This window comes from Hesperophylax consimilis, chromosome 20 (assembly GCF_061612785.1).
Source record: "Hesperophylax consimilis isolate HC1 chromosome 20, BYU_Hcon_1.0, whole genome shotgun sequence".
Taxonomy (NCBI): domain Eukaryota; kingdom Metazoa; phylum Arthropoda; class Insecta; order Trichoptera; family Limnephilidae; genus Hesperophylax; species Hesperophylax consimilis.
In genome coordinates this window covers 18,410,844-18,422,557 of record NC_142855.1, presented here as the reverse complement: position 1 = coordinate 18,422,557, position 11,714 = coordinate 18,410,844, and positions in this window count along the sequence as shown.

Sequence of the window (11,714 nt, the reverse complement as noted above, 5' to 3'; positions counted from 1 at the left end):
ATTATTGTAGAACTTATAATATGACCTACCCAATCTATCACCTCTAGTTTATAATAATACACATCACCAACCTCTCAGTTTCCATCGCGACTTGAGAGGTTGGTGATGTGTATTATTGTAGAACTTATAATATGACCTACCCAATCTATCACCTCTAGTTTATAATAATACACATCACCAACCTCTCAGTTTCCATCGCGACCTGAGAGGTTGGTGATGTGTATTATTGTAGAACTTATAATATGACCTACCCAATCTATCACCTCTAGTTTATAATAATACACATCACCAACCTCTCAGTTTCCATCGCGACCGTTTCTTGTTTTTCTCTGTCGTCTTCTGTTTCATATTTTCACTGAGAGTTATTATTTTCAATAATTAATATGCATAAATAATATTCTGGGTTCAGAGCTAATAAGCTACCTCTACAAATGTATAATGCTTTGCACACGTTTCAAACCATTGCCGAAAGTATTATAAGTTCAATTGTCTCAACTCTTAGACGAATTTAATTAGATTGATTCACATTTCCTGAAAATAAAAATGGAATTTTAAACAAAATTGTTCAAAACCATCAATGAAAAACGCTCTTCGGTAAATATTTACCTACGACTACCGTTTTTAACACGAATTTAAAAATAAACAATCATTTGATTCACCCTAATGACAATAAACAACAATATTTTGCATTTACGATTTTGAAAAATATCGATATTTAATATTATTTACGTAAATAATAATTTACGAGAAAATTTTCCAATTCGCGCACCATTTTGACACACCGAGTTCTCGCATAGTTCGCGTTTGTTTTTACCTAGTGTTGGACACTGCCAACATAACAATTAAAAAACACAATCATAGTTTTTTATATCATAGAAATAAAAAAACATTTTTTTTAAATGATGTGTTAATTTATTTATGCACAAAAAATATTGTAAATAAAAAACCCATTATTTATTAAAATCAACGTATTAAGGGAAGGTTTTTTTATAAGTAAATAGCATAACCTATAATAACCTAACCTATCCCAACCAAAGATATTAGAAGATCGAGATATGCTATGTTGGCCGCCGGACCGTAGCCGGAGTACTACCTAATTAGGGTACTTTGAACGGTATCGGGACGTGTACGCACAGAAATCTGTTCTATGTATTAGTGCGGATGCCTTAGCGTAAGCGAAGGTGTGCAGTAGTATTGGTGAACAAAACCGGCGACACTGGGCAAAACAATTCCACACAGTATGAACTGCTCATAGCACATCTCGTTCTTCTAATATCTTTGATCCCAACCAATAATAACCCAACCTACCCTATACTAACCTAACGTATCCTATAATAATCCAACCTAACCTAACCTATCCTAATCTAACATAAAATAATCCAACCTAACCTAACCTATCCTAATCTAACATATAATAATCCAACCTAACCTATCCTTATCTATCCTATAATAATCCAACCTAACCTAACCTATCCTATAATAATCCAACCTAAACTATCCTATAATAACCCAACCTAACCTAACCTAACCTATCCTAATCTAACATATAATAATCCAACCTAACCTAACCTAACCTATCCTAATCTATTCTATAATAATCCAACCTAACCTAAAATGAAAACATTTAATTTAAAAAAAATCGTAGTAAACCTTTAAATATTAAGAAACTAAATTCATATGATGTTTGGTATCAAAGTTGATCGCCTAACAATTAACGGGTGCTTCTCAGCGTTCTCGAATACTTGTCTATTATGCCGATTATGCCTTTCATGTTTCCTACACTTCAACTCACTTCAACTACAGTAACTACACCAAACTACACAAACAAACGCGAAGTATGCGAGAACTCGGTGTGTCAAAATGGTGTGTTGTACGGAAAATTTTCTCGTAAATTATTATTTACGTAAATAATGTTAAATATCAATATTTTTCAAAATCCTAAATGAAAAAGTTGTTGTTTATTGTCATTAGGATGAATCAAATTGTTTATTTTTGAATGAATGAATGAATTTGAAATTAAAATTTTGAAATTAAAAAAAAATCAACAATTTGAATGAATCAAATTGTAGACTGTTTATTTTTAAATTCTTGTTAAAAACGGTAGTCGTAGGTAAATAATTACCCGCTTTTCGAATGAACTATTTATTTTCAAATTAATATTATTGCCAAATATATGACTAAAATAGCATATATTTTTAGCAATAATAAAACGCTAAATGATGAAATATAATGGTGACCACATAAATAAATAAAAAACATTTTCATGGGGTGATTTTTCAACACATACATATTGTTCACATACATATTCATCATATGATAACTGTACGTGAACAAATTTTTCCCCAACAATTAAAATTACAATGAACTTTATAGTATATTATTATCGATTCAATCCTTCAAAAATGTATCTGACAATACTATAGATACTGTATTACAAACTGTAGTTCATTTGCTATGTGAAATTAATCACTTATTAGCAGATGATTCCAAAATGCAAAAAAAATCTGATTTTAATAGAACAATTAAAGTTATTAAATCGAAAATCTGGGGTGTTAAGAAATTCAGCACGTTTTGTAATCTTCAGAAGCTTTTTGTATTCTATTTCACCTCATTCATATAAATTCCTACGAGGTTCAGATCATTCAACTTTTCCTCATCCTAGAACTAAGAAGAGTTTGCTCCAGTTTTCAAACAAAACCACTAAACGCACAGGGCGATAGTAATTTTGATTTGAATGTAACATTGATGACAGATTAAATACATATAAAGCCATATTTAGATTACCGCGGAGGCAGCTTACAATAGCAGGAATAGCTTACAATAGCAGGAATAGCTTACAATAGTGAAAATGCAGCTACTACTGCCCGTGTCTTCATGATTCATAGTTTACTCTCTCGTTATAAAGAATTAGTCCAAATTTCTCTTTTTCTGGATTGTATAAAATATTTACTGAGAAAGATTTCCAGCAAACAGAAGCCAGTCTCCTTATTCTTACATACCTCGCAGGTTATTGTGCCCAAATCATGTTCCAATTCCATCACTATCGATAAAATGTTAGACACAAATTGTAGTTACTCGTTAATAAGGAATATGGATGGAGGTGGTTTATTATGTCCTCACCTTGACATCGTCAATGCCATAATTCATAACTATTTTACCGTTCAAAAGCTTTAATCAACCAAATTGGAGAAAATATTTTTAGATTACGATAACCAGCGAGAATTAGTCATACAATTAACAATTGATGCTATCAATGATACAGATTTTAATTGTCCTGCTGGACAATCTTCAAATATTATTTTGCAATATTTAATCAGATCCTGTACAAATTCATTGTTAAATAATTATGTCAAAAAAAGAAATGATAACTAAAAAAGTTGTGAAAATCGCAAAAACTACACAGTTTAAAAAAAAACATTCTTGACTGATTGATGTATACCATTACAGGTACGCCATTACAGGCACACCATTACAGGTACACCATTACAGGTACACCATTACAGGTACACCATTAGAGGTACACCATTACAGGTACACCATTAGAGGTACACCATTAGAGGTACACCATTCCCTCATTTGACTCAACGGAATATTCCAAACAAATAAATACGATATCAAAACAATATACCTAAACTATTAATATGTGTACTAGTTATAGTTATTTGTATTTTGAGATCCACCCACACTAGCTGCCCAGCAAACCTTTGCAGAAGAACAACAGACTGCAGAAGACTGCTACACATTATTTTCAGATCCAATAACTACACAAAATATATTACATATTTATTTATTTTACGCCTATTAAGACTTTTACATACATATATTACAATATTTAAGAAATTATACTCGTAAATAGTGCAGGAAATTACTGTTTATAACACATATAAAAAAAATATACTGTTGAATTTGATCCACACAGTATGTAGGTACAAAATATAAATATAAAAACACCAAAATAATTTTTTTCTTTCAGCCGACAAAATACTGTTAACGTGCAAAATACTGTAGTAATGTCAATTTAAATAGCTTTATCAAAATATTCCCCTACTTGATGAAAAAAACTTCAATAAGGTATTGTGACGAATCAAATTTCGTCACAAATAAATTTGAACGTTAAACTGCGTATGTCCCGCAGTGTGCGCCCAAAGACAAAGAAAGTGTTGACAGACGGGGGTTGTAAAGAAAGAAGTGAGAAGTGCGGGGTAGGGCGATAGGTCCTACGAGCTCAAGAAAGAAGGACAGTCAAGATCGAGGCGGGAGAGAGAGGAGACCGAGACAGGAGTGGTGGTGAAGTACGCGCTCCCCGCCCAGCGGTGTGATGCTGGGCGGCGGATGAAGAAGTTGCAGTCGAGATAGAGAAAGTGATTATCAAGTGTTATCCTCCGCCCGGCGACGTAATGTTGGGCGGGAGGCGAAGAAAGTGCGGTGATCAGACGCGGCCGGGAGGGCCTGAGCTGCAGAACTACAGAAGCTGCCACCTAGGACTTCGGCCTTACTAAGGCCAACGCACAGAACCAACTCAGCGACAACGGTAGTTACAGTGAACAATGACGATGTGAATAGTGAAGAAGCAACTTGGACCATATGACAACTAGTTAAGTTATAGATGTAAGTAGATCTAAGTATAATTTAGATTTAGTATTAACACTTGATAAACCCAATTATAATAGAGACTCATACATAATTAATAGATGTTATTAATTAAATTCACCTCCCTAGTCCCCACCCAAGCGACACGAATTGGCGAGAAGGCAGAACATACGAATTGGTAAGTATAAGAACAGCAATATAATTTTTAAGTATTATTCAGAGCTAATGCCGGAGGAGATGTTAATGTGTTTTATTGACACAATGGCGCCCAACGTGGGGCGGTTTTAGATATTTTATTATATCTATCACTAATGTTATTGACATTCATAAAACCCATCCCTGAAAACAAGGTAAATATTTGCATGTTCTTATTATATTTAATCTTCTGTACTGTTTCTCGCTCTTGTCATGTTTTGTCTCGAATTACCTACCGTTGTTTGGGTGTTTCGTTTTTTTGCACAGCGTAAACAAATGTACTATGATGAAGTCAGATGCTATGCGTCTCATGTCAAGTGCTATTTTTTGTCGGAGGGCAGTTAAATCATTCTAAAATTCGGCGTTTTGACACATTTGGGACCGTGTTAAAATTAACCATTTATCGGAGTAATATTTTCAACACAAGTAAGGCGGGTGATGTCAGATCGCTTGGTTAAAATAAAAGGTGTTTATGTTAGTCGAGGTGTTAGTATTCATCGTTGATTTTAATGTGTTTTATTGTCACTTTTATTGTTTTCATGTTATTTTATATTGATAGGCTAAATGTTTTGACTTGAGTTTTGTTGTGGGTTTGAAAGAGCGTGTAGCGAAAAGGATTGTCGTTGAAAATGAGATATGATGAAAAAGAAAAAAATGATGAGGATAAGTAATGATAAGAAATGTTAAATTTAGAATATTGCATTGTTTATAATTCAAGATTAACCATGTTTAGAGTTAAGAAGGTTGTCATATGGGAAAAGAGAAATAGAAAATTATGATTGTAGGAAATCATAATTTTCTTTTGTAACGAAGGGGGTATTGTGACGAATCAAATTTCGTCACAAATAAATTTGAACGTTAAACTGCGTATGTCCCGCAGTGTGCGCCCAAAGACAAAGAAAGTGTTGACAGACGGGGGTTGTAAAGAAAGAAGTGAGAAGTGCGGGGTAGGGCGATAGGTCCTACGAGCTCAAGAAAGAAGGACAGTCAAGATCGAGGCGGGAGAGAGAGGAGACCGAGACAGGAGTGGTGGTGAAGTACGCGCTCCCCGCCCAGCGGTGTGATGCTGGGCGGCGGATGAAGAAGTTGCAGTCGAGATAGAGAAAGTGATTATCAAGTGTTATCCTCCGCCCGGCGACGTAATGTTGGGCGGGAGGCGAAGAAAGTGCGGTGATCAGACGCGGCCGGGAGGGCCTGAGCTGCAGAACTACAGAAGCTGCCACCTAGGACTTCGGCCTTACTAAGGCCAACGCACAGAACCAACTCAGCGACAACGGTAGTTACAGTGAACAATGACGATGTGAATAGTGAAGAAGCAACTTGGACCATATGACAACTAGTTAAGTTATAGATGTAAGTAGATCTAAGTATAATTTAGATTTAGTATTAACACTTGATAAACCCAATTATAATAGAGACTCATACATAATTAATAGATGTTATTAATTAAATTCACCTCCCTAGTCCCCACCCAAGCAACCCGAATTGGTGAGAAAGCAGAGTATACCGCTGAAGAGGTAATTATATAACAGCAATATATTTAACTATGATTCTGAGCTAGATGCCGGAGATGTTAACTTGATTTTGTCACAATGGCGCCCAATGTGAAGCGGTTTTAGATATTTTATTATATCTATCACTAATGTTATTGACATTCATAAAACCCATCCCTGAAAACAAGGTAAATATTTGCATGTTCTTATTATATTTAATCTTCTGTACTGTTTCTCGCTCTTGTCATGTTTTGTCTCGAGTTACCTACCGTTGTTTGGGTGTTTCGTTTTTTTGCACAGCGTAAACAAATGTACTATGATGAAGTCAGATGCTATGCGTCTCATGTCAAGTGCTATTTTTTGTCGGAGGGCAGTTAAATCATTCTAAAATTCGGCGTTTTGACACATTTGGGACCGTGTTAAAATTAACCATTTATCGGAGTAATATTTTCAACACAAGTAAGGCGGGTGATGTCAAGTGGCTATTTTTTATTTGTTAAAATGTATTAAGGATAATGATTTTAGGGTACGCATTCGAGTTCATTTTTTGTTGAGTTTTAGGCAGGGGTGTTTGACCCCGAGTAAGGATTAGGTATATATTTGTCCCGTTGACAAAGGTCATCAAATCAAGATTGTGGTGAGCTGAATCAGCAAATCTAGAATTGCTGTGTAGGAACGGCATAAGAATAACAATGTATTTTCTATATGTCATTCGGAGAAATTCATTTTCATACCACAATTTCGATCAATTTTATGTGTTCGGTAAAAATCCGATAATTAAAAATTGATGGCGGAAGGCGACCGATAGAGAGGGGAGAGAAAAAGTTAAGGTGCATTCACTTAGCGCGATTTGAGGAAAACAAATATCTTCGTTCGGCGAAACCGTACATTATCTTGTATCTAAAGTCTCGCAATGTTTCGGATAGTAGTCTGCGCAGATGAGAAAATAAAAAGGCGCGTGCGAATGTGATGACGAACTGCGTTAGTTACGAATTGGAGCACTTACCACCGACACGATTTGTGAGGTACAAATACTTACGTTTGATGAACTTAGTATGAGAGTACCTAAATGTCTCCATATCTGAAAAGTAATCTGCGTGCGTGATAAAAGACCGGTGTTGGTAGAGGTGCGTCCACAAGTTAAAAAATGTGAAATGCGAACGGAAACGTAAAGGAGCACTGAACGTTCCACGATTTGAGTGGTACAAATATGCATGTTTGACGAAATTACTATGAGAGTACCTAAATGTCTCCATATCTGAATAGTCTGCATACGTGATAAAAGACCGGTAGTTGTAGAAGTGCATCCACAAGCGAAAATACGAAAGCGTGCACTGAACGTTCCATGATTTGAGTGGAACAAATACGCGCGTTCGTTGAAATTAGTATGTGTGTACCTAAACGTCTCCATATCTGAAAAGAATTCTGCGCGCGTGATAAAAGGCCGTAAGATATGTAAAAGTGCGAAAAATTTAAATAAAATGGGATGATGCATTGAAGCATTGGCCAGCAGGGATGATAAAATGTGACATGTTGAGGTTGCATCTTAAAAGCGGTTGAATGAGAGACAGAGTATCCGGTTTTGGTGGTTTCTCCGTGTAATAGAAACTATCTGGCGCTCAAATTTCCATTGTGTATCACGTCGGGAGATACACTACAACTCTGTTACCATATATTGTTTAGTTTTTTATCATTCATTTCATTTCAGATGTACTATGTATGTACACCAGATTTCTTGTTTTTGTTATCGAAGATGTAGGCGTTAATAGATTAAGGTAAATGAGGAGTGAATAAAGATTAGTAACGGCCTCTTTTGCAAAGTACAACTAAGGTTTATATTTAAGTGATCAACTTTTAGTGATAATGAGTTATGCGTAAGTAAGTATAGAATTTTATTATACTTCAGACATGCCAGCAGAACTGAGGGGAGATTAAACTGAAGTGGTAGGTATGAATTCCCAACTCCTTCCCTATCCTGATTCTTTGAAAATTTTATGTTGTCATTAATAATATTGTCATTAATAATGTTGTCATTTCATGTTGTCATTTAAAATCTTGTCATTAGTTTTTGGTCACATGCTTGGGAAGAAATTTGTAAACAAAAATTGAAAAGGTTCATATCTTCAAGTGTCTGGAGAGGATTAGATCGCTTGGTTAAAATAAAAGGTGTTTATGTTAGTCGAGGTGTTAGTATTCATCGTTGATTTTAATGTGTTTTATTGTCACTTTTATTGTTTTCATGTTATTTTATATTGATAGGCTAAATGTTTTGACTTGAGTTTTGTTGTGGGTTTGAAAGAGCGTGTAGCGAAAAGGATTGTCGTTGAAAATGAGATATGATGAAAAAGAAAAAAATGATGAGGATAAGTAATGATAAGAAATGTTAAATTTAGAATATTGCATTGTTTATAATTCAAGATTAACCATGTTTAGAGTTAAGAAGGTTGTCATATGGGAAAAGAGAAATAGAAAATTATGATTGTAGGAAATCATAATTTTCTTTTGTAACGAAGGGGGTATTGTGACGAATCAAATTTCGTCACAAATAAATTTGAACGTTAAACTGCGTATGTCCCGCAGTGTGCGCCCAAAGACAAAGAAAGTGTTGACAGACGGGGGTTGTAAAGAAAGAAGTGAGAAGTGCGGGGTAGGGCGATAGGTCCTACGAGCTCAAGAAAGAAGGACAGTCAAGATCGAGGCGGGAGAGAGAGGAGACCGAGACAGGAGTGGTGGTGAAGTACGCGCTCCCCGCCCAGCGGTGTGATGCTGGGCGGCGGATGAAGAAGTTGCAGTCGAGATAGAGAAAGTGATTATCAAGTGTTATCCTCCGCCCGGCGACGTAATGTTGGGCGGGAGGCGAAGAAAGTGCGGTGATCAGACGCGGCCGGGAGGGCCTGAGCTGCAGAACTACAGAAGCTGCCACCTAGGACTTCGGCCTTACTAAGGCCAACGCACAGAACCAACTCAGCGACAACGGTAGTTACAGTGAACAATGACGATGTGAATAGTGAAGAAGCAACTTGGACCATATGACAACTAGTTAAGTTATAGATGTAAGTAGATCTAAGTATAATTTAGATTTAGTATTAACACTTGATAAACCCAATTATAATAGAGACTCATACATAATTAATAGATGTTATTAATTAAATTCACCTCCCTAGTCCCCACCCAAGCGACACGAATTGGCGAGAAGGCAGAACATACGAATTGGTAAGTATAAGAACAGCAATATAATTTTTAAGTATTATTCAGAGCTAATGCCGGAGGAGATGTTAATGTGTTTTATTGACACAGTATGCTTATATATGTAATGAAATTGATGTACTAAATATATCAACAACATAAGGTATTTGTTTCCTAGCTGTTGAATCCGTCGCATAGGAGTGTGATATTGGGACGTTGATATAGAATTGCTACAATAATATGGTAGGTACTGTCTTGTAACCGACCTGCTTGGAGTATGAAAAGAGATTACATATAATAAATCAGGGGTATCAAACATTGAATTAATAATTTTATACAAACAGGTTAAATCGGAAATGATTCTACGGTCAGATAATTTTATTAAATTTAATGAACAAAGTACGTTATCGTAATTTAGGTTTTCTCTAGGATTGCCCATTTTAAAATTTGCATATCTTAAAAATTTATTTTGGATTCTTTCAATCGCATGTGAATGAACCTCATAATTTGGGGACCAAACCGTGGAATTGTATTCTACATGACTCAATACATTATAATATAATTATTCTGTTTTTCTCAAATGTGGCAATCTAATTCTATTTACATTTCTGGTTTCATAATTTGTGTATATTTTTATTAAAAACAATTTCATTCATTATTTTTGCATTTGGTTTTTCATAATTTTATGTATAAAAATGAACACTTAGCTCTTCTCTCATTTGATTTATTTTGTATACTTGCCTTTCCTTAGTGTATATCTCATTAGTTTGTTCAAGTTTCCTTCATTGACCAAATATAATAGCTAGTAGCAGTAATCTCTAAATATAGCAGATAAAACACGCTGCCAAGGGTTTTATGCTCCTAGGCCCTGCAGGCGGCTTTAAAATCAATATAGTAAAGTTCTCTGATAGTAGTTTTTCCTCTTTGTATGTACAAAATGTTTAGAATCTGTGCAAAAATTTACTTATCACCTGATAGGTACCTTTTAGGCTAAGTGACCATTGATGATGTGGAAGAAATTTTTTGAATTTGTTTTTGAAAAAAAAAACATCAAAAAGGTCACTGGAGACCAAAATTTCTTGTAAATTTTCTGCTCCAAATAATGTCAGGAATTATCAGTTAAAGTAAGTCAAGTACGTCCATTAACACCTGTACGAGTATATATCATTTAAGATTCATATTTTTGCTTTTTATGAAAGCTAAAAGGAACCGATTCCAAAAATAGCCGCCTCCCAGAAAAATCAGAAAATTTAAGCTCGGAAAAAAATGTATATTTTTGTTATAAGTTGAATTGCATGTAGTTTAGAAATTTCAGTGATGAGAAATTTTTTTTTCTGGAAAAGTTGGTGCTAGGAAAATAGGAAATATTTACAGAAACATACCTTTTTGATATATAATGTGAAATTTGATAATTTTCCACTGTGGGAATATTTTATTTTCCAAAAAAAAAATTCTCAGTAAATTGGAAAATTTAAGCTCGAAAAAAAATTGTCTTTTTGTTACTACATGAAGTTGGGAAATTTTATCTATTTCTGAAAAAATTTTTCCAGAAACTTTTAAATTTAGGAAATTTCCATTTTGGGAAATTTTTAGTTTTCTGAAAAAAATTCTCCTGGGAAATTTGGAATATCGGAAAATGGGTCAAGGAATTTTTATAAAAACGTTTTTTTTTTATATTATGTGAAGTTTGGAAATTTTTATTTTCCTGAAAGATTATGATTGGAAAATGGATGAGGAAATTTTTAATTTGGTTTTTGAAACTGAAAAAGTTGGTAAATTTGTTTTTGACAATTTCTCATCGGGGAAAAGCATTTCAACGGTTCTTTCAACAATCAAAACTGAACAAACATTCTGATACTCTTACTATCAGATGTGAAGCAACTATACTTTTATAAATGCGCTCTGTACTAATTACTATTTAGTTTATTTCTTAGTCTTATGTATCCCTTATATAATTATATGTACCAATGTGCTCTACTTCAATGTTGTATTTTTAACAAAGGAATGGAATGATTTTTAATTAAGACATTTTCTCTCATTTAATAACTCATCAATTCATTTACCTTTTTTTTACTTCAATCAGTATTTAGTATAATATTATCACATATTTTGCTATTACATTGTATAATCCACACTCATCAGCCTTTAGCGGCGGCCATCTTGATTCAGTGTCCTGGCCTGGGGATCTAGGAGGTATTGGGTGGAGAGGGGAGCATTCGTCACCGTTCGTTCCTTGCATTATAAACAAAA